Here is a 20,294-nt window from a genome sequence, read left to right as displayed (position 1 = left end):
ATGCCATCACTTTCGTTAGCACTTAATTGTTGGCACAGAGCTTCAGCTGCCAAATTACCTGTCTGCTTGCCACATGAAGGGCTATTATGTTGTTTGCCTTCTGAATAAGCTGTGCCATTCCAGAGTTAAGGCTGCGTTGTTTTTGCTTCACAGAGGTACTAAACACTTCTCCATCTTGTGTTAAGTATAAATAGAAGATCAGGTTGTCCTTCAAACCACCAAGCATGCTGGTGGGAAAGAAGGCTGCAGACAGCGGGGAGCTGCCACCCAAACACCGGCAAGAAGAGATTCTGAGGTAGCACAGGAGAACAGGGCAGAGCTTGTTGTAGCTATGAGAGCCACCAGCTGACCTGAAGAACAAGCAGGAATGATCCACCTACAAGCACAGTGAGCAAGGGGAGGGTGGTGTGTAAAGCTGTTCTATTTTCTTTAAATAGAAAGTATCACAGAGCCAAGGTCTAGGTCAATGTTCTGGCCACAACTTGCGTCTGCAGTGCCTCACTGATCTCTCACAGTCATCACCGATCTGTCACCAGGAGCTCTGTGTGGGCATTGCCTGAGATTTCACCCTGTGTACCTAAAGGGCTTTGTACAGCTGAGTGCTGCTGCATCACTGCAGAAGGCAGGCGCTGGGGCTGCCTGGGCACGGCATGGAAGAGGGGATTGGCGGGATCTTCTCTCCACGTCTCATTTTAACAGGTTCAGATGTCTCTCAGTTTCATTTCATTTCCATCTGCTTTACCCTCAGGTTCATGACACCCTGGTGTTGCAATTTACCCAGAGCTTGTGGACAGATGAACACTTAATGGGAATTTTATCTAAGTATATCTTCTGTATGCCTGGTGCAGACCAGGGGCTTGAACCAGTGTACTGACGTTTTGATGAATGCACTGATCACCCACTGCTTGTGCTCCAGAAATAGAAGATCCTTTGTTTACTCCTTTCTATCAGAATTAAGACAGCTTGGTTCACTAAATTTATTGACTCTATGGCAAACATGCAGCACAGCAAAGGGAGAAGCTGCTCTCCACTTACCCAAACAGAGGGCCTGGCTATGATCTCATGAAGCTACAAAGGGGAAAGTTTAGTAAAGGCCCTGTTATCTCCAGGACATGATGGATACGTTCAAGACATTTCTAGAGTACACATGTGCTCCTGGATCTGTTCAAATCCCATAACTGTAGTTTCTAGAGCAGGAATACTCAAAGTCTAGCTCCTGGCTTCAGACAGAGCATCTTGTTTCCTGCTTTCTTACCACTAAAACCTTTCATCCTGCTGTATTGAAAGTTGCCAGCAGTGTTGGGAGATGAAAAACACAGATCATCTAGAATACTGTGTCTTGTGTGAGGAGGAAAAAAACAACATAAGGAGGTATTATAGTTTATTATAGTACTGTTGTGGTGTGCAAAACTGTCAAAAGAAGCCCTTTGTCCACACCCCAATGAAGATATGAGCTGTTCCCCACTGAACTGGTTGCCTCTGGGATGGAAGATATTTCAATACTTTGACAATGTGAAGAGATTTTAACATTTAACTAGGGAAGGTGCACAATATCTGCCATACTCAGAAAGTGCACCCATAGACAAGCCAAACATAATATTTCTGTCTATGTCTTTCAATGGTGTGAGGAAACAACCACAGTGAACACCATCGATCTCTTTGCCACAGCTCCACTTCCAGTCTGCTCTGGGAACTGAATGCATCCTAGTCTGGGCAGGGGCAGGGATTTTTGGTAAATCTGGTTTCACTGCCTGCTGACATCAGGCTTCTGAGAAATAAATCAGTTCATCTGATGCTCTCCTAGTCCCCAGCACAGGTAAGACTGTATGGGGCAAGTTGCTTTGATTTTGCTATTTTTCTTCATGGCTGGGACAAGGACGAGTTTTGGGAGGTGTGGGGGCAGAATGAGGGAAGTTTGGCAGCCTCTTGAGTAAAAGTGGAGTAAGCTATTTTGTTCTGGTGTGTAAACAGTTATAAATTCTGATTCATCTTATGAACTTATTTCTAACTACAACCCTCAGCATAAATGAAAACTTCCCTGTTGTGTTTAAAAAACAAACCTTATCTACGTCCCTGGAAGGCAAAGCCCAGTGCTGGCACAGTAATACCCAAGACAGGTTGAACAGGTTTGGTGCAGCTGAACTTGTGAACCGGAGCTAGATTTCATTCCACCACTTTGGTGCATAGAAGGAGGGAGCCACACGACTTTCCTCACTAGGCCACATAAAAACACCCTCAAAGGCAGTGTCTGGAGCCTGCTTAGACCAGGGGGCTGAACGTGACAGGAGCTGTTTCCAGAAGCAATAGTCAGGTGAGAGTGAGGCAGAGAGGGAAACCTACAGTGGAATGACTGGAAGTCCTCCAAACAGCCTTCAATGCCTGGATCTGAAGGGCAAAAATGACTACGACTTTGATGCATGGTGTTGATTTCTCCTGGTAAATCTCAGTAGAGCAAACAAAACTGCTTTTTGTGTACTTGCCTGAAATTAACTTTTCTAAATATCTGAAGAGTGTAAGTGGTGGAGAAGAGGCTGAGTCCAAGAACTGGTACCTGGAGATGCCTCTGCCAGGTCCTTCCTCACCATGCACCAGCCCAGTCCCACCTGGCTAGTAGAAACAGATAGTTTCAACTAGCCATAGCTAAGAAGAATCTTTGCATCTGCTGTCACTAAGGCTTGACCCAGTGCTGGGGTGGCCAGGGCATGGATGTAGATGAAGCAGTTTCACCTCATGCTCTCTCTTTGGAAGGGACAGAAATGGCTGTGACTGGAGTGACACTCAGAGGTCTGGCTTTGAGCCCTCTCTAAGGGCCTGGTGCAGCAGGCTATTTAAGGTCTGCTTGCTCAAATAGAAAGCTGAAGACACTAAAGACCTCTCCAGCTTCCCATAGTGAAGGTGTCATTTAGGCTGTTTAGCACCAAAGATTAGATTTGCACTGTTTTCCAACAACCTACTGCATCATCATTTACGCACTCTGCTGATACTCCAGCAGATTTCAATGACCTTCTCAAAAAGAAAATCAGACTGGATTGACATATTTGCTTTAGAAGATGCTAATCAATATCTATTTTGTTAGCCAATATGGTTATGTCTCCTGTTATTGTGATTTATTTTGTTTTTGTTGACCAAAGGTGGTTGAATGGGTGATAACAGTACTGAAAGTGGCAAGGGTTAATAAATTCAGATGAGGTTGTCATCTTATTACCAGAGTGCAGGAAGTGAAGCACAGCCATTTAATTAACCTAGTCGCAATGAATTTTATGCAACATGCAGTTAACACTTCATCTATTAAAACCACGAAGCAGATGGTAGTGAGCAGTTTTGTCTGCCATAAATAGGGTACCAATTTAAATTACTTGCTGCACAGAATTTTATTGGATGAAATTATCTAGATATTAAATGGTGAGATATTTAATAATCTCTTTCTTTAAAGTCATGCATATTTGAGACTCTTGGTCCAATAGTAGAAAACTCAATTATTTCCATGAAATCTCCAAAATGGAGAGCTTGGGAAAAAAAAAAAAAGACAAAATCTTGATGAATTGACATTTCTTCAAACTCCAAGGCCTCAGTCATTATCTGTGCTAGAGAATATATACTCCATTATAAAGTTGTACCCTACTTTCTCTATCTGCATAAGAGATTTTTATTATTCACATAAATGGGTAATCCTAGATGACTATTAAAAGGCCACATTTCTCAACAGACCAGTAGTCTCACTCCTGCTCTTGAAAAATGATTGTGATAAATATTACCAAATTTAACATTTTCCTTTTCATTTCCCACAGTTAGGAAGAGTTATGTGAGCACGTGACTGTGCATATGGGCAAGGGGGCTGTATATCAAAGGCACAGTGGGCAGCTTGGTGCCTGAAGCTGAGCAGCCACTTTGCTTCCCTGTCTTTTATCCTAGGGAGGGGAACAGAAACTTAAAAACCCCAACCAAACAATCAAGCAACACAAAACACAGTTGTGTGATATGGCTTCATATACACACAACAATTTAGACATTTCTGGAACTTGCCAGCTCTTGAAATTATTGCATGCACAAAATTACTGCCCTCATATAAAATACAAGGCAGAGGAAGAAGCAAATAGGCTCTCCTAAAACCATGATTGCCTCAGGACTGTGTGAAACCCATTTCTTAGCAGAGAAGCAAATGTTTGTTTGAAATCAGAGCAAAATCCCAGGAAGAAAAGCAAAGCCTGAGCCAGCAGAGCAAGTAGGTCGCTGCATGCCCAGGATTGCGCAGCTCCCACAGTCCTAGGCAAGGGCAGAAAATTGTCTTTGCACTCCTTCAGAGAAAACAAATCTGACCGACTTTCCTTCAGCATTCTCTTTCTGCCTCCAAAGACAGGGGCTTGTCAACAAGGCTGTGCTTCTGGTGAATTGGGCTCATTAAGCCCACAGAAAGCCAGAGGGTGTGCACTCATTTGTTTGAATGACTCTCGGAGACTCCTTTATTTGAATGACTTTTTCCTTAGAGAGGCAGAAGGCAAGTGTGTCCTTTGTCACCTCCTCTGATTGCTCTGTCCACTGAACTGCTAGCAATAGCTATCAGAAAGTCTCCAGAGATTGGAGGCATCACAATCCATGACAAAGGACATAAATTGCTCTTTTCACAGATGACATCCTGCTTTATCTCAGTAAAACACAAATCTATGTTCAATGTCTGAAGAAGTCCTGGAGCATTACTCCACTGGAGCAAGGCTTCATGGAAATGTGGCTAAATCAGAGGTGATCCTTACACAATCAACCAGGGAGATTTTTTTCATTTTCTATACTATTGACCTCCAGGGAATTCAACTATTTATTGGTACCAACCCCACCCTACTTAAGCAAACTGCCACAGTCCTTTTTCAGCCCATCCTATCAGGAAGGAAGGACTTCATCTGCTATTGAACGTACTGGCACAGGTTTGGCTTGGCTGTAGCAAAAACCAGTTACATATGGTTACCAAGTGTAAGGAACACGCAAAAGAGACCAAGAGTAAACTTTCTGAGGCCCAGTAAAACCATAAGAAAAATTAAGGCTTTCCCTGGTGGGCACATGTGATTATCAGGCAATGTTACCTGTCCTCTTGGGAAGGGTATGCAGGGCTCCCAGCACCAGCTCCTCTGCACGAGCAGCTGTGGGGCTCTTGACAACTCTTTATTCTTTCACATGGTTTGTGACCAAGGCTTCTGAACTTCTTGAGGAGACGGGCAGATCTAGAGACCATCCCATCACTTCTGGGAGAAGGAAAATCCCATTGTCTTTGGGCATCCACACTCACCTCCAGGCTGCCACAGATTGCCACAGCAATGAGACACAATGCCTAAAAGGTGGGAAGGAGAGGACTGAGGAGCAGAACATGGTCTTTGTTCAAGACCACAATGAAATCAACTTTGGACAGTTCAAACCTAAATTTTATTTGGTTTTCATTCAAACATACTATGAGTTAATTCCTTTCTAGCAATTGCTGCTGAAGAGAAATAGAGAGACGGCCAAGTGGAGGAGGCAGTGCCTTAAGTCACAGGAGCTGCCACTGCTGCAAGGGGGATCTCTGCCCTTATTCACTCCAAAAAAAAAATCACTCCATGAATACCAAAGCACATCAAAATCCATAGCCTAACAGTTTCTCTCCTTTCATTAAGCATCATTAACAGGATTACCTATGACAATAAATAATGAAACAATGTAAAGTAGTTTAAAATATTGATTGGACATTGATGCATATTGATTGTATAGTGATGCTTTTGTTCAGATAGGTCAATATTACAATGCTGAAGCATTTCAAGGCAAAACAACCAGCCTTGGCCAGCTCAAGAGGTCAAAATCGGGCCCAGAAACAAAGCCTATCTCCTGACTGCCAAGTCAGTGCTTTGTCAACAATGTGCATTGCTCTTTAGTATATTCATTTATAATGCAGATTAGGTGGATGAGAGAAAAATTTAATCATTTAGAATGACTAATAACTATGCTAATGTGTTCAGATAAAATAAGCATTCACATATGCTGAAAGCCTTTATAGTGTAATAAACTTCTGTTATCTTTTGAGGCGTGCAGTACTTTGATTTTCATATACCAACTCCTTCTTATTTCAAGTGCAATAAAAAAATGGTTTTTTGAAAAGATTGCAAAGCTCAAGACTTCTGAACCTCATTTCAGTAGTGCTTGTGTGAAGTGCTGACAAACTCCTCCGAACAGTGGGCTCATGTGGTTGCGGTTTCTTTGGCTGACTGGGCTTTTTGCTCTCTGACAAAGTGTGTCAAACTAATTTGAAGACTTGCACTTCAGAGATGGCAAAGAGCTTAGAGGATATTGATTTCAATGAGTCTGAAACTTTGTGTATACAGAAACACTAATCCCCTTGGAAGTTACTTTATTTTCCTGCATATGACCAAACATAGGCTTTGGTCCCCTATCTAAGTTTCTTTTGTTCTTCCTCATAACACAGACACATTTTTAAAACATTTTAACAGGTTTTAAATCAGCCCTGGTTGCTAATCACATGCCAGTCTCTAGCACCATGTCCAGTTTGGTTTGTTTGTTTTTTAAATCTGCCATGTGTGACACTCACAGGCTTTCCTCTGGCTGCAATTTCTTGGCTGCATCATTCCCACTGCAGCCGCAGACCCCAGAGTTGTAGCTGCCAAGGTGCAGGTCAGGCTGGATGTTTTAGGAAACAGATCCCTTTTGCCTGAAAACACCTCCAAGTGATGCTGCAGCCAGTACAGGAGGTCAGCCCTGGATCCCTGCAGGCTGCTCCACCATGGCATGGCCTTGCCAGCCTTGGGGAAAAACATAATGCTGTTCTTTGCTCCTGCACTGCACCATGTAATGATTCTCCTGTATGGAACACTTCAAAAGCAGAAAAGTAAGTAAGTGAGAAGTCATGGGAGAAAATAATCTTAGAGTGACACAAAACCAAAAAGAAGTGAGCATTCACCATTAATTTTAACCTGCACTGAAAATAATTCAAGTCAGTTTGGAGAAAATCAACTGTCTTTTATAGCAAACACAGTAATATTTGTTTAGTCTTCTTCCCTTGAGAAGAATGAAATATCAAAATACCTTGTCTATAAAAGGAAATAATTACCTGACAGAAACCAATAAATGACCACATATTAGAAACATCATCAAGAATAATAGAAAGTCTTGGGGCCTGATTTTCCCTTACAATAGGACAATAAAGAATAACTAAAATTTTTAAAAAGCTTAAAGCAATGGTTTCTCATTCTGGATAAAAGCACAAGCCTCACCAAAAGCATTAAAACAAGGAATGTGCCCTAAAATAGGAAATGGGGCCTCTTTACCCAGTTGACTTTTGTGAATGAGTGCAGAGAGCTCTATAAAGGGATGGCTGCCAGCATGAGGAAGGCAAATTATGTGGAGGGCATCATCAGGGAAAAATTAGCAGATGAGTCTACTGAAGCTGAGGTAGAAAATAGAAGGGAGGGTGACTAGGAAAACGCAGATTTTAGACAGCTTGTCAGGCAAAATTGCCTACCTGTTCCCATCTCCGTGGAGATGCACGGGTTATATTTGGTACTGGAGATTTTGTCATTCTCACTCCAATGAGTGTTTGCCTGCAAGAACCTGTATTTATGTCACAAGGTTAAGTAGTCATCCTGGAAAGCAGCGCTGCAGAATGGACAGAAAGGGACAGACATGCCCAAGTCTTTCTTTAAATATTCACTGCCGGTATTTTCTAAGCTAACTCTACAATTCGGCTCCCAATGGCTGTATTCCTTATGAAGAGGAACTGTGGAAAACAAAGGGTGATGGGAGGATTGGCAGCATTTAGCATTTCCCTGCAATGATGACAAGAGCCAGGAGGACCAGCAGCCCTGGCAGGCAGGGGTGATGCTGCTGCAGGAGCTGGGTGTGCGGGAGCAGTCCCGGCTCGCCCTGCCGGTGCCTCGGGTGCTGAGAGGAGCTGAGCACACACAGCTGGGTTAGCTCCTCACCCTAGCACAGGCTGAGCCACTGCAGATAACAGTCCTCATCTGCTCTTTTCAGCTCCTTAGCAGAAATGTCATAGATAAGTGCAAGGTGTGAGTATTTAGGAGGAATATTTCCTTATCTTTTAATTAAGAATGTTACAGAAGTGACTTGTTTTTTTTTTTTTTCCTTTTTGCAAGATAGGTATTGTAGTAGATTTTTCCAGTCTAACCTTTTATAGGCAAGGCATGTGATATGTGGTAAGAGCCATGAGAGGCATTTAAATTATCTCTTTTGAGACCTTTTCATGCTTATTTTAGTTCCAATAGAATTGGGTCTGCTCCATATGTCCTGATTCACTACAGGATGCTTTTCTTGTCAGAGGAGTGGCTCTGTTTGATCAAGATGGTACTGACCTCATTTGTGAAATCAAGTATCAACTCAGTGTATGGGGAAGTGCCTTCCTAGTGCAGCTTCTAACAATTTTTTTTTTAAAGAGTGGCTTAATACAAGTTCTATTAAGAGTAAGCCAAGGGCGAAAAAAGAACAAACCTTATGGACTCTCATATCACACAGACATTTAATTTTCCATTCACCTGATAAAAATTTTAATCAGAAAAGGTCTTATCTGAAATAAGAGCAGTATGGTATGGTTAACAGTCTTAGGCTTCTGTTGATGTGAAATCAACAGAAATTGCTGATGCTGAAATCATAATTGTAAGATTGGATAGCTCTTGTTTTTATTTCTGGGAGTGAGAAAAAATGTCTGTTATTATCATCTGCATGTTGTTATGCCCTACTCACAGACTGGGGAGCTGAGCTAGAAGCTTTGTTTCACCACAACTGACCAGACATTATCAAGGTGTATACACTATGTGAACAACTCACGCCCCCTTTAATTTAAAAGATGAAATATTCACAAAGCTATGACCTGAATTATAAAAATAAAAACAAAAGTGAAAGATATATATCAGAAGTGTCCTTAATAAAGAGCTGTAAAAATATTGTCTGACTGCAGCCTATGACTATATTTAGATATATGTTTGCCTGAAGAATTCAATCACCAGGGTAAAATACTGACAGTTGGTTTATGGTGTGGATATTTCCCATTTATTTCTTCATTTATGTCCATGTGGAATAGGACAAACGAGCACCTGGGAGAAGAGAGTTGGGGATAGGCTGAGGAGGGAGCTTGTGTCAGCAAGAGGGTGTGAGATACTCCCCGACCCAGGGAAATTCTGGGAGAAGCGAGTTACTCCCTGTGGCCCAAGGTTGTCCTGCTGGGGCAGTACAGACACACAGAGATTAAACTGAATTTTTCACCTGGAAGAATTCCAGCAGCACTCATCTGGCACTTGCCTGAGACAGTGCCTCTGAGGGACACCCAGACCTGTGCCCCCCATGCCAAGGCCTGCTGTCAGGGGACAGCACGTGCACATCCAGGGCCTGAAAGGAAATCAGCCCTGGAATGAAACACAGTGCAGCTTCAGCCAGCCTGCAGCCAGCAGCACACCGTGCCAGGGAGGGCACATTTGGGCAGCACAGCAGTGCTGGCAGCCATGGCTGGGGCTCCTGCTGCAGCCCTGCCAGCGCCAGGCCCTGGCGCGGCCCAGCACACACGGCCCGGGCGGCGCAGCCCTGCCGCAGCTGCCAGCCATGAAAACGTCTCAGGGAATGGCTTTCTGCACGGATGGGAGCCTCTGCCCGGCCTGCAGCAATGAACATGGATGGAAGTTAGCTGGTAGGAAAAAGTGAGCAGCAACATTTTTTGGATCAGCAGCTGGAAACAGGGAGGCCACGTGGGCTGTTTCGCAGCTTAAGCATCCTAGCTGAACTCTGCTCTAAAAGAGGAAATAGAAAACATGCCTAAAATCTGACAAATGGTGCAGAAGGCCTCCCAGAAATAGTACCTGGAGGATATCTTTGGAGAGTGATCCACTCTTACGCTTTTGGAAGGCTGTGTGCTCAGTGAGTGGGGCTAGGGTGGATTTCACATGGTGCAGCCCTGTATAGACAGTAAAGATCAAGGTAATTTACATTCTTGTGCAAAGCATCCAGATTTGACTATAGTTATAGACAATTTCATACTCCCCATTACAGATGGATCCATTACAAACTCCACTATGACAACTTCTGTGGCAGTGAATTCCCAGAAATACAGGGGTTGCATTAATACAGGAGCTGTGGCAGCAATAGCCACGGCAATAGCTCCTCAGAGTTGCTTGTCCCAACTGTTACAGAGAGGAATTCTTTTTGCCTTATTTTTCTGCTGCTGTTTATAAATGTAGGAGATGCATATGACTAAAGTGTCTAGATCTGGAAATCATATTTTAATCCCAGCATGTGTGTCAGAGAGAGGCAGAATAGATTAGTTTCTGAATTAATAAACTTGTATAAGTTCTATGAACACTTAGACAAATTCATAGTCAAAAGGATAATATCAACATTTAATTTAAAAACCTCTTTAAGGAGTTTCACTGCCATATGTTGAAAATCTAATCTTTAAAAGAGAAAATATCTAAAAGTTTGGCTTACTTCTCAAATGTGTCAATTGATATTTTGCTTAATTTGACCTATTTATCTTAAAACATTTATAATCTGTTAGGGGGATGTTCATAGCTAAATGTCCAATTTGGTTTGTTTGTTTTTTAAATCTGCCGTTCAGTTGCCAAGAAATTAAACAAACAGATGCCACTCTTTTTTGAGGGGCTCCATTAAATACAATGTCTTACCCACCATCTGCTGGATCTGCAGCAGCAATTAACAGCTACACTCTATTCCCAGAGCAGAGCTGACAACAATTGATGGGGCTGGGATCCTGGCATTTTCTCCTTCCCACTCCTCACCCTCTCTCTTCCAAATACCTATAATACAATATTTCTGCATAGAGGACTGTGTCTGCTCAGGAGAGAAAGGAATGAGCTATTCCTTGTTCTTCAAACTGTTGTGGATGAAAGTCCTCCTCAGGCATTACACTTTTTTAAACAAAGAGCATATTCAACAATAACAACGGAGCCCATAGATGTCTGCAAAGGCTGCATGAGCAAAGTTTGTCTGACATCTTTTGGAACAGGTCTCCTCTGCAACAGTGTGCAGCTGCTCTGAGGAGCCAGGGCCAGGGCTGCACACAGGCTCCTTTCTTCTGCACCACTGGTTCAATCCCACCTGTGTGGGAAGCCATTGAAAGTTCCTACCTCTGTTTGATATGGAAATACCTGAGGAGGCTCTGCCTAGTGAGCAGCCATGAATCATGAGCACTGGGTGTGATTCATGCCCATTGTCTGACAGCCAGGTAACTGGCTTTGTACCAGTAAACCCTCTTGGAGATGGAGTCCTTTATTGGCAAGTGGCACTCTTAGTCACAGGATAACATGGAGTATCTGGATTCCCTTTACTGACTAGGGTGTCAGCCTTCAGCCTACAATCCAGTCTTTAGCAGAGCAGATTGATTAGTAGCCAAGTCTAGTTGTGTCAGGGAGAGTTTAAATTGGTCATTAGGAAAATTTCCTACACCACAATGGTTGTCAAACACTGGAATAGCCTGCCCAAGGAAATTACAGAGTCACCATCCCTGGAAGTATTTAAAAGACCTGTAAATGTGGACATGGTTTATTGGTGGACTTGTCTGTGCTGGGATAAGGTTTGGACTTGATGTTAAAGATCTTTTCCAACCTAAACAATTCTATGATTTTATGATTACTTACCTTGGAACAAAAGAGCTTCCCTGGCCTTTTCTTCAGTGTTTGTGGTGATGGCACTGAGGCTTTTCTTGGACTACTGGGTCTGGATGTTAGTTATGCTCTCTCTGGCTTCAGGGGAATTCTCAGGGCACCAGAGAATGCACTAGAATGAATTTTAAAACATCTGTGTATTCAAGGCTCCAGGTTTTTAATTGATGCAGAAAGTCCATATGCAAATATACTAGCCTGCCAACTCCCTTAGCTTCTGGCACACATCCTCATAACTCTCCAGTGTCAAGGTCTTCCTTAAAAGACAATGAACTTCCTCCAAAAGGTGCATTTTTACAGTATTATCTGAGAGAAATTCTTGATGCTGCAACAGTGTACAGCTTTATTTTCAACAAGTTATCTGCATTTCTGTCAATGGCAGAAGGATTTCAGTTCCTCTGTTTGTCAGGCTCATAGCCTGTCCTCAGCACAACTGGTTTCTTCAATGAGGCATGAAGAAAATAAAAGGACATCAGGGTTTAACATTTCAGATGCTCAGCTTTGCCACAGTGTCAGGATAGACAGGTGCACATTATTTTGGAAATTAAAATTTCCATCCTGATAATAAATCTGAATAGCAATTATCCTTATTGCCCTGTATGGTGACCGCCTGTAAAGGCAATCTGAACTTAAAAAAGACATCTCATAAATCAGGTGAGATTTAAAATCTTCCAAGAGTTTGTAAATCTGCCCAGGATTTAGGGATTAATTGAAGAGCAGACAGCTTAATACATTAACCTTTCACCTCTGCAGTCCTGGGCTCAAAAGCTGACTTAGGTCAAGAAGTAAAAAAACAGATTGGTGATTTTGTCCTAATCCTTATGAATGCTGGGGTTCAGGAAAGCCTGGTTAGCCCTTCTTGCAGTTCCCCGTTCTGTCAGCAAGGGTTTGCTTTGGGTGTTGCACGTGTCTTGTCTGCTGCTGGCACTCCATTATGAGGTTATTAACCCAAGTGTAAAGTCAGGTGCCCAAGGAGAACAGTTAGTAAGCTTTGGTGGCTGTAAAAAAAGGTCAGGAAGTGCCAAGGACAGCCCTAAGTAATTTGTTTCCTAAAACTGACCCAGGTCATTGAAGGGATTGCAGGGGTGCTGCAACAGGCGAGGACAGGGGGGATCATCCCCATCAGCCCTTCTGCAGCCCTGCCCCACCAGGTGACCATTCACACTCATTGTCACTCCCAGGCTCCCACCCCAGTGCTGCCTGTGCCCTTCTCACAGGGCTTGCCAGGAAAGCAACTTTGCAGGGAGGCAGTAAGAGAAGCTGGGGTCAGCAGGCCTTCCTTAATTTCTTTGTCTCTCTCTGAGCACAAGAAAATTCAGCAGTATGCAGCAACATGGACCATCCTTCTCCCAGTTTCCTTTGTCTTGTGGAAGATGGGGACACTGCAGAGGTCCTGGCTGTACCCTCAGCTATGTGACAAGAGGGTTTTCTGTCCCTTGGCAGTGACCCTCAGCCGCCTGTCCTTGCTGACTGGGAACCAAACTCTGCTTTACAAGGATGGTCCAATGATGAAGGTGAAAGTGTAGCCGATGGCAGTGACCATTGGTGGCAGAACACAGTGTGATCTGCACCTGTGTCAAGCCTGGGGAGAGGGATTGAGCAGTGCCAGTGTCAGCAGCGGACATCTCTCTGGGGAGGCAGCACACTCTGAGTCCCTACTAAATAACACTGGATTGGGAAGTCACTTGATGTGACCATCCTTCTCTGTCAGTGTACAAGTATACCCACAGATTTATGTTCCTCACAACCCTCAGACCACCCTTGAGAAATATCCATGCAAAAATAAAAATTGCTCATGACCCCTCTCTGACTTTTTGACCTCTCCCTTTCTCCACAAATACCCTGTCTGCACGGGATTTGCCAGCTGACTGATGAGATTGGGTCTGATCTCCGCTCTGAGAGGACATTTGAAAATAATGTGATTTTCTGGAACTCAGAAACACAGACATATAATCTACATTTCCAGTGTGGAGTTGAGTTTTTTGGTCTGCTTGGAATAAATGTCATCCTGGGGGTTTTTAACCTTACAAAAATGCATTCATTCCTAATGCAGGACAGAGGTGAGATAAAAAACACACTGTGAAATCCAGTGATAGAAATTTTAATAATTTATTTTTTTGCCTGGGATCTTTTCACTTGTTCCAGCTGGTTCAAAAACACTTGGAACGGATCAACAAGGCTTACATGACTGAAAACAAACCTTTGCCAGCAGCAGAACCAGACTGACAGAAACAGGACAAGAGTTTTTTTATGCCACAAAAATGTTACTAAGCAGCATATAGTTTCATGTGTGTTTGCACTTTGCCCCTCCTGACTGAATTATGAAATATTATTTACTAAAAAACATTATCGTTCACTTTTTAAGAGAATTAATATGATTAAAGGGTTGGTTGAGAAGTGATGATTGAAGTTCCAACTATTAAAATTCACTCAGTGTTCAGGGAAAATAAAAAGGCACTGAAATTCTTTTCAAACCCAAGCACCAGGTGCATTAATTACATTTCATTGCATGTTGGTTTATTACTGCGGTCACTTGTGCCTTATGATCTGCATTAACACCTGCGTTCTATGGATATCTTGGTATTTCACTAAACAAGATGAATATTGGCCAGATGGTGACTCCAGTAGGAAGCATTTCACATAGATTTTCCTGCTCTGCACAGTTGCCTGTAAAGGAATCCTGAATGTCATGCTACACCAAAGCAGACCCAAACAATACAGAGACCATTTTGAAATCAACTGCCCTGAAAGCACATTCAAAAAGGATCAGATGACAGACAAATCAAGGCCTTGTAACATGGATCGTGCTGATAAATCCCTTGTGTGTAGCACAACGGCATCGTTTGAACCAGCATTTCACCCCATGGGGTGACCCTGCCCTGTGCAGGAACATAATTCCACAGAAAACTGGGTCAGCTCAGGTCTGAAACACTTAGCAAAGATGACTCAGTGGTTGTTTTTTTTGGTGTTCTGTTTTTTCTCCAGGTTGCACACATGACCTTTTTTCCATAGTACAGGTTAGTTAATGTACAACAGGCATCCAGCCCCTGGCAGGTGCCATGACGAGGAGTCAGGACAAGAACCCCACCACGCCTGGCACCTTGGCTTTTGACCAAGGTGGGGAGCACTTCAGGACAGGTGGGAGGGACACAGACCTCACTGCGCCTCTTACTGGCACTGTCTTGCTCTTATCCAACACATCAGAAGTTACTTGCTGACCTGCACCAGAAATAAACAGATTTTCATGCTGGCATGGTATTACATTGTTGAAAATTTGGACAAACCTTCTAAACTTGCAATCAGCACCTACTTCAAACCCACTTCACCTAAAACGCACAGCATCATTCCAGGGCACCATCCAGTGCAGTCTGTGAGATTTGCTTCTGCTGCAGGATGTGTAGAAGGTTTTGTCTGTGTGAGCAAGATTTTTTATTGTGGACATCCGTGTTCAGGCTTCTTTTTGTTGTCCTTCACTTGCAGATGTCAGTCGAGGATGATGTGACTGTAGAAACTGAAGTGTCAATACAAGTTTTCACACAATCAAAAGCATTGAGTTTTCATGGTCTCCATGGTCTTGTAGTACAATTTTCTCTCCCCCTGGGTATGCTAGGAGGAGCTCAGGGAGTGCAGCCAGTTCTTGCCAGCTCCCTCCTCTGCCCACTCTGGCAGGATTAAGTGCCAGAAGCCTTTCTTCCTCTGGGGGCTGGCAGACACCTTTTCCCACCTTACAGCAGGTAAAGCTGGGATGCTCTGAGTGTGCTCCTTGCAGACTGTGATCCCCAGGCTGTTTCTGCTGTACCTCTGGGAGAGGCTAGGCAGACTGAAGGGACTAAGGGGAGAAAATGCAGCAGCATTGCTGGCAGATTAGGGCACAGAGAGGGCGCACAGTGTTGGGAATGGGGACTTGCCCTGAGAGCAGAACATAGCAATAGCCAAAGTTTGAGTACTGAAGAAGTGGATAGAGGCCCAGAAAAGTCCCCCAACATGAAGACAGTCACCAAGTCAACACTTTGATGTGTACAAAGGAAGGCAGAAAGTGAAGGAGAGGGCTGGCCAGCCACTGAGCTCAGCACAGTGCTCAGCACAGGTGCAGAGCAGCCACCAACCCAGACAGGAGCTGAGCCAAACCAGCCCCACACCAGCTGCAGGCAGCTCCTGACCCTGCTGGTGTGCAGGGATGACCCTAGAGCTGGAAGATGCCGTCCCCTCTGACAGGTGAGCTCCTTGGGTTGATGACCCTGTTGTTCCTCGCAGAGGCACACAGCACCAGATCCAACCTACAAAAACAAGGAGCTAAAAAAGCACGAATTAACACTCCCACCTTTCTCCCAGGCATGCTTCCCCCAAGATGCTGTTCAAAGAAGACCAATATCTCACTCTCAAGAAGTGTAGGCAAATCCTATTACAAGTTGAGATTAACCGTCAGTCAGATAACTCACCAGTGCAGAGATCAAATATAAAAGATGTATGTTCTGTGTCATCTGTTTAGCAACCCTAAATTAGCTCACACGGGTGGATGGTGCTGGCCAAATGGCAGAACATGTGCTGCAAATGGAAATCAGAGTCAAAGCAGAATCCTGTGGGATACCCCCAGCAATTTTAAAGCAGCTATCTTATTACCTAAGCAATTTTCAGGGACAAGCAGAATTCAGACGCAGCCGACAACGCTGTCTCGTCCAACCTTGGTGAAACTACTTCATTATTATTTCAGTAGTGCCTGGAGAGCTCTATCTGCTGCTCCAGTTTCTCTGCAAAACCCCTTCCAACAACCCACAATAAAAGACATCCCTGTGAGGACAGACTTGCAGTTTAATTTAAGACAAGGAACAGCAAGTGAAAGTAACAAACAACCAGAGAGACTAGAAGGGAGAGGGTTGATGGAAATGGTGGAAAGCACTTGTCCCTGGAGTCCCTGTATGTGTACACACACATACTAGATACAGATTAATGTGTGCACAGATATTTCAGAAGCCACTTAACCTGAATATAAGGCGTCCAGAAATAATTTATAAAAGAAATCCACACATAAGGTGGAGTGCTGGAGGATGGGACAGACCTGCTTTGCTTTTTTGCCGAGGATGCAATGTGCACAGGTGAGTTTGACTTGGCTTTTTTCATACAACAAGCACCTTTGGAGTCCATAGGCAGCAGTCATATACCTGACTGGACTCAGTGATCTTAAAGGTCTTGTCCAACCTAGAAAATTCTGTGATTGTATGATTGAAATATCTTTTGTTTCTCAGTGTACATAGTGCATACATTTGACCTCACAGCCTTGGCCTGGGAAGCAGGAGAAATAAGAGGTCTGTGCAAAGTGGCCTTGATGTAAAGTCTAGGGGTGCTCTCTTGCAGCTGTGTGCTCTTTGCTGCCTGGGATATGACTGTAATCGAGCTGGGAAGCAAATAAATTCAGTAAAATTAATATCAAAGGGATCTGTTTGTTTGTGTATTGTTTAAATATTTCACATTTCTTTTAAGTCTTGCTGAACAACTACTGCATGGCCTTACTTCTTGTGGAGCCCCCAACCACTTCCCAAGCAAGCCCTTATCATATGTGTGGGTGAGAAGATGCAACCTGGCAAACCCACAGGGAAATCAGCATGTCTTGAACTTCTCCTGGGGGCTGTGGGCTTAGGACAGTTTTTCCTTTTTCCTAGGGGAAACTAGGTGTGCTTAGTCCATCTTTTATCTTCCTACCACCTGGCATCACATTACAGTAGGAAACAGATTGTTCAGGCACACCAAATGCAAAAAGGATTCTCTAAAAGGGAAAAACAATTTGCAAAGATACTGATGACAGCAGGATGCTTTGAACATTTCCAGGTTTGTGCTTGCTCAGGGATCAGGGATTATCAGAGGAGGCACAGTAATGCCATTGAAGTGCAAACAGTTGTGAACATGACTATTGTAATCAAAACCCAGTACTTGTTTGGGAGTGGCACCTTAAGAAGCAAAAAAATATTTTTGAAGAGGTCACTTCCAGAAAGATTAATAGGAATTCCTTTGTGCCAACAGCAGCATGTGCACTGCTCTGGAATGAGGAGATTCCTTCTTTTGCCCCAGCCCCTAGGAACACAATGTGCAGGAGTGTCTCCTGAAACCCTGACAATGTGCAATAAAAATTCACTTTGAAAAAGGAGCATCTCTGGTGATGTCTACATGCTTTTGACTTTGCTCTTTCCTTCAAACACCACTCGTGATGCTGAGCGCACATTCTCTTGGCCTATTTGTTCCTGGCAAACAAAGAGCAAATTCTCCTGGGTACAGCAATCCATTTTTAACACTCTGTAATTATTTAGAAAAATGTTTTGATAGGAGAAGTGGAAAACTGGGGCATTTCAGGTTCAGGAGAAAGTTCTTGGAGTATTATGTGAAAGAGACTTGGAGTCTCTTTATTTATGGCACTACCTCCAAAAAGTCCACCTTTTCAGCTGTGGCATTTGAATCTATTTGCAATTCATTGAAAAGCCTCTCATCACTAAGTGCAGAAAGCACAAAACTCCTGAGGGTCTGCTCCAAAGTGGTGAGGGAAGAGAGAACACAAGGACTTTGCTCCATGAGCATTGCTGTCAGCGCAGGTGCAGAAAACTGTCCCTTTCTGAGCTATTCTCTCATTCCGTCCTCCCAAAATCTATGGGACTTCATATGTTAATGTACCCTTTTTGGAAGCCCTCTGATGGAAGACATTGCAGCAGAAAATGTCAGAGTCCTTAGCAGGATACTTGAGTGCTGTGAGTTATATGGCCCAAAGGCACACAGGCTTGACACAGGCAAGGAGCTGTGTCTCCTGCCATCCTCTGGCCAGCTGAGAATGTCAAGGATGAAATCTAGAAGCTAAATGTCAATTCAATTTTCCTACAAGGGCATATTTTTCTTTAAGAAAAGCATGGGCAGAAACCACTGAGATCAAGCCTGCGCACACACTGCCTGCTAACTTCAAAACGGGTCACCCTCTCTTCTTTTTCTTCCTCCAGTACTGGTGCTCAGTGTCTGTGACACTGCCTTGTGCCTGTCTGTAGGGCTGAGCCACTGAGACTGGGAAGGTGACCAGTAGGTGTGGGGGCTGGGGGCATTGTGCTGCAGAGGGAGGTGTGGGAAGGATGTAAATGAAAGCAATAAAAAAATAAAATTAAAAAAAAAAAAACAACAACAACAAAAAAAATCCCAAACAGAAATGAAAGGGTTACAGGTCTGTTGTCCTCAAAAGACCCATTTTCTTTCAGGGAGACTGCAAAAGAGAACTAAAGGGGAAAAGCCCCTAAGTCAGTATATGCACTGCCATCTCCTGGTGGACAGAGAGCCCCGTCCTGCCCTGCCCTTCTGGCTGCCCTTGTGTTACAGCCTCCTCCCACACTGAAGGACAATGGCAGCGTCAGGAAAAGGCCCTGACAAAAAGCCCCCATAAAGACGTATTTTGCTAGTGTTCTGCATGCTAAAAGCAGAAGAGCATCTGGCTAGATGTGGTTTGTTGAAACCAAGGACAAAACCTGTGATGGGAGCTGGGTCCATCCCAATGATGGCCATCAACATTTATGATGCCTCTCTCGCAGCTCCTCTGTGGCAGAAATGATGTATCAGGTAGAATTACAGACCTTTCAGTAAGCATTTCAGCCTTTAAATGTAATTTTTTTTAGAAAAATCCGTAGGTGCAATCAAAGCCACAGAAAAGATTAAAACAGAAAATTAAATGGACCAAGATGGGTAAATTGTGGTATGAGCAGATAGACATACTACCATTGCCAGCAAAACAGCCAAAATTCTGTAGGTTCATGCTAAGCAAAAAGGAGTTGTCCTTTTTAACATTACTTTTCATGCAAGAGCAAAAAGATTTTATGGATACATAGAAAGCAGGAGATGCATTACAGGGCTTCAGGGCATATGACTGGGAGAAAATCCAGACTGCTCCACTGCAGGGACAGCATCTCCCCCCATCTTTGCTTATGTTTCCCAGCCAACACTCCAGAAAAGCAGCTGAGATCAAAGCCATGGAGGGAGGATTTGACTTTGCCTCCAAGAAAAAGATTAAAGTATTTGAAAATGAAGTTCAGCTAAGATACCTGTGATTTGACACAGTTTTTTGCAGGAGGAGCTTCAGCCCTTTTCCCTGCCCTGCAGATGCACGTTTCAGGCAGCATTCCCTGCCTAGCTCCTAAAAAAAATCACTCAGCAGTTTGAAGTATGTCGCCACCAGGATCAGTCTCTGTTTTTTAAAGCAAACCTTTGACAGGACACCTGTCCCCTGTGACACAGCCTGGTGAAGTGGATCTGTGGCCTGCAGAGCCATTTTAAAGCTTCCACGTTTGTGTGCATCTGGTGGAGCTGGTATTTCATACACCTGTCAGGAGCTGAAACCTAACACACGGTGGCACTTGGAGAGGAAATATTGTGACAGATTTCATTTCTGAAATACACTGAAGAGAGGCAGAGTCAGGCAACTGGTGCAGAAGCAAAAGGGTGGGGGAAAAAAGCAGGCATGCACTGAGGAAAAGCTCTTGTAGCACTTTTCAAGAATTGCCTTTTCTCTCTCTTGCTGTTTTCAGTGTTTTCATTCTGCCTACTTCAGCCCCTGGATAAAAATATAGAGAACCTTTTAAAAGAGAAGATAAATCCTTTCTTTAGTGAGATGTAGGTTACTGATAT

This window comes from Melozone crissalis, unplaced genomic scaffold, assembly GCF_028551555.1.
Source record: "Melozone crissalis strain CALT ecotype California unplaced genomic scaffold, PUWL_Pcris_2 ptg000006l_1, whole genome shotgun sequence".
NCBI classification, from domain to species: Eukaryota; Metazoa; Chordata; class Aves; order Passeriformes; family Passerellidae; genus Melozone; species Melozone crissalis.
This window is presented reverse-complemented; position numbering follows the sequence as displayed.